Source organism: Delphinus delphis, chromosome 13 (assembly GCF_949987515.2).
Source record: "Delphinus delphis chromosome 13, mDelDel1.2, whole genome shotgun sequence".
NCBI lineage: Eukaryota > Metazoa > Chordata > Mammalia > Artiodactyla > Delphinidae > Delphinus > Delphinus delphis.
Window position 1 is genome coordinate 46,524,709 of NC_082695.1, and position 3,830 is coordinate 46,528,538.

General features: G+C 44.5%; 1 pseudogene; it reads left to right on the forward strand.

Moving 5' to 3' along the window:
* The first annotated feature begins 856 nt into the window (after nt 1-856).
* Nucleotides 857-1,846, forward strand: LOC132435744 (gamma-secretase subunit APH-1B pseudogene; annotated as a pseudogene).
* Nucleotides 1,847-3,830: the final 1,984 nt, after the last annotated feature.

Below are 3,830 nucleotides of genomic sequence, written 5' to 3' on the forward strand. Positions count from 1 at the left end.
GGTTTATTGGATGAGAAATTGTTTTCTAAATTCTTTAAGCTTCACTTAGTACATCAAGATTCAGACTTTGCCCACTTTACCATTAAGCCAGGGATAGGGAGAAGCAAGGCTATGCTGTAAGGGGGATCCCTGCCATGCGAAAAGGAAGGTTAAAGACTATACTTTTCATTCCCAGAGAAGGTGGAAAGGGAAAGGAGAAAAGGGGAGCAAAAGATATATGTGTTCTGGCAACTTGCTCCAGACCAAATTCCAGAGGGGACAAAGAAGTAGATGTATCTAGACAAATAGGAGGGAAACTTGGAGCTAGTTGCTTCCTTCACCTGGAAGAACCTGGGAAATCTGAGAGCCTCCAAGAACAGGTTGTATCACATGTGACAGGAAGAGAACAGGTAGATGAACCTGAAATACCACGCCTGGTTGCCCATGCCTGAGTGGAGGGTGCAGTGCAGCCAGACACTAGTGTGTGCCCTAGGAAGTCGCAAATAAACGCTGAGATGACCAGTGGACTTTCTGAGGCCCAGGATAGAGAAATGTCAAGCATTTCAAAACTGATGGGCAAATGGTGGATTTTGGCTGTGGACACCATCACAATACCAAACACCGCCAGGTATTACCAGTCACTAACGCTTCAGAGGACACCAAACCCCAGAGCAGGAACCAGAGAGGGCTCAGAAGGACTGCTCCTCTCCTATGTGGATAAGAAGTCCCTCAATTCCTTGTCACCATGAGAACCCTTAAAGCTCCCCCAACCCAACCCCATAGATGCCATCTTGGAGATGGGGAGAGAAGAAGCAATTTGAAGATGGAGTTGAAAGAGACTATTTGAATTGAAAAGGACTGAAATCAGTGAACTGACATGCGTGTGTCCCCCTGCCCACTTTCCGTTAAGTCCATGATTGAATATTTGAGAAGCCTACATTTGCTTCCATATCTGAGCAGTGGTTTGTAAACGTGTTGCACCTTTCTGGGGTTTCCTCAGAAACTGAATCAGAGTGAGATGCCCCCACTTGTGTCTGGGCTTTGTCGGAAGGAGTAACTCTGACTTAGGCAGAAGCCAGAGGAGGGAGCTGGTAGCGCTCATCCCCCGTGTCTTTCTTTTGTTTTATACACTCACACTCATGTACACACACACACACACACACACACACACACAATTAAAGCTTTTGTTTTAAAATGGTTACTTTGAAAGGAATAAAACAACTCTAGAAAATGCTTTAATTAAAAAAAAACAAACACAAAATCTTACCAACCAAAAATTCTTGTCCTAAGATGGACCAATACAGAAATATCTGCTGATCTTTGGAGTGTTAGTCTCAGTCCTTATCCAAGAAATGTGCCATTTTGCATATTATAAACCTTTTTTTTTTAAAGCCCGTGTGGGCTTGAAGAGTATAAACCCAGGTGAGACGGCACCCTCTATGTGATTAATAACTTATGTTTCTGGTTTGGGCTTTGGAATCATGAGTGGAGTATTTTCCTTTGTAAATACCCTGTCTGACTCTTTGGGTCTGGGCACCGTGGGCATTCATGGAGACCCTCCCCAGTGCTTCCTAAATTCAGCTTCCATGACGCTGGTGATCATATTGCTGCACGTGTTCTGGGGCACTGTGCGTTTGGACGCCTGTGAGAAGAAAAAGTGGTACGCCCTTCTTGTAGTTCTTCTCCCCCACCTGCTGGTGTCAGCCCTGAGCTTCATAAATCCTCGTTATGGATTAAAGCTGGTGTCGGCATACATCATCCTGGTGCTCACGGGCGTCTGGACATTCTTCGTTTCTGCCGGAGCCTGAAACTCTGCCTCCTCTGCCAAGACTAGGACCCCGTCCTCTTCAAGCAGCGCTCCAAATAACCTCCAAGGACCAGCGCTTCTGAAACGGGAAGCTGCGCCTTTAGAAGAAGCGCAGCTGTGTCTTCTAAAAGTCCGTTTTCCTGGTGAAATTTAGAATAAACAGTACTATCTAGATACGATATGGCTTTCATGCAACGGCTTTCTGAAAGGGCTACATCAGTGGTGTGCAGCCTGGCTGCAAGTTGGAATCACCTGGGAAAACATAAAGACTAGTGTTGTGGGCTCCACCCTCCAGATTTAATTGAGCTGGGCATTTGGTAATTTTTTAAAGCTTCTTAGATAAAACTCCGATGTGCTGCCAGGTTGAGAACTGTCCACGTCCAAATAGGAACTTTCTGAGAACACCATAAGTAAATAAGAATGAGATGTTTAGCTATCTCCTAACTCAGTTAGTGTTGAGCAAGTAACTATCTGAATGTCAAATAGAAGTCCTAGTTGGCCTTTGTCTTTTTAAGTTCTGAAGTCACAAAAGGCTAAAGGGCTATCATCTCTGTGAACCGTTTTCTCGTACTTTACTGGTACTCTGTTTTATGAGAACATGGTAGGTTGTGCTTCTAACTACAATAATAAATTGCACTGACTTACTATGGTAAAAAAAAAAAAAATTCTTGTCCTGTATTTCTTTTCTTTTTTCCTGTTCTTAACCTTGGTTTCCTTACTTTTTTAACTTTATGATCTCACAGGCTGTGCTTTCATCTTAAAATTTATCTTTCTGGGGCGTCCCTGATGGCGCAGTGGTTGAGAGTCCGCCTGCCGATGCAGGGGACACGGGTTCGTGCCCCAGTCCAGGAAGATCCCACATGCCGCGGAGCGGCTGGGCCCGTGAGCCATGGCCGCTGAGCCTGCGCTCTGCAACGGGAGAGGCCACAACAGTGAGAGTCCCGTGACCAAAAAAAAAAAAAAAAAATTTACCTTTCTAGTTCTACCTTTTATCTTTTACCTGTTAGGCTTTCAGTTTTTAAATCTATTTTAAATTTTCATTTATTGTCATAATATCTATTAGACTTATTTATTTAAATTCTTAATTTTTATACTCTTCCCCCAAATCTTTTTTTCCATCTTTATATGGCCAAGTTGAAAAAACAGGGGCATGCAGCAGCAGAAAGGGTCAAAGTGCTAAAAGGAGAGAATGGAAATTTTCTTCTCAGCCTCCTACATTATTTTTGGGCCACAAGACAATTTTCTAGAAAGTCTTATCCATTATTCACACTTTATTACAGTATAGAATTTCTACCATGCCACAGGCCTCCTGGTGGCATTAACTTCTCAATAGTTCTCAATAGATACCAGGTTTCTGATGCCCTTTCACAGTAGCCTGGTGCTACTTCCCATCCATTTATATACCAGGAGGTTGACCACCCTTTCAGGCAGTTCTCAGGCTTGCCAGGGACCCAGAAGAAAAGAGGCAAACACTGGCTACAGAGAAGGATATATTATATAGGGCTTTTTTTTCATTTTGTGTTTCTGTTTTTGTTTTTGTTTTGTATAATAGTGCAACTTGGACCTCTGTTGGATCTTGGGAATCCAGGAGTGTCTAGAAGGGCAGACAGTAAATAAGCTAAGGATCTCCCCTTTGCATTCTCTTACCAACCAAGGATCCCAGGAAGGTCCTACAGGAACATGGTAGAAGCTTAGGTGTTTTGAATTTTCCCCTTCCTAGGGTAGAACAGTTGCAACATTTGGGAGTCTCAGGTCTTGACAGTGCCTCAGGGCTCTAGCCTCACTGCTTCTTTTCAAACTGTTAAAAATATACTTGTTGTGGGCTTCCCTGGTGGCACAGTGGTTGAGGGTCCGCCTGCCGATGCAGGGGACGCGGGTTCGTGCCCCGGTCCAGGAGGATCCCACATGCCGCGGAGCGGCTGGGCCCGTGGGCCATAGCCGCTGAGCCTGCGCGTCCGGAGCCTGTGCTCCACAACGGGAGAGGCGACGGCAGTGAGAGGCCTGCGTACCGCAAATATATATATATATATATATATATATATAT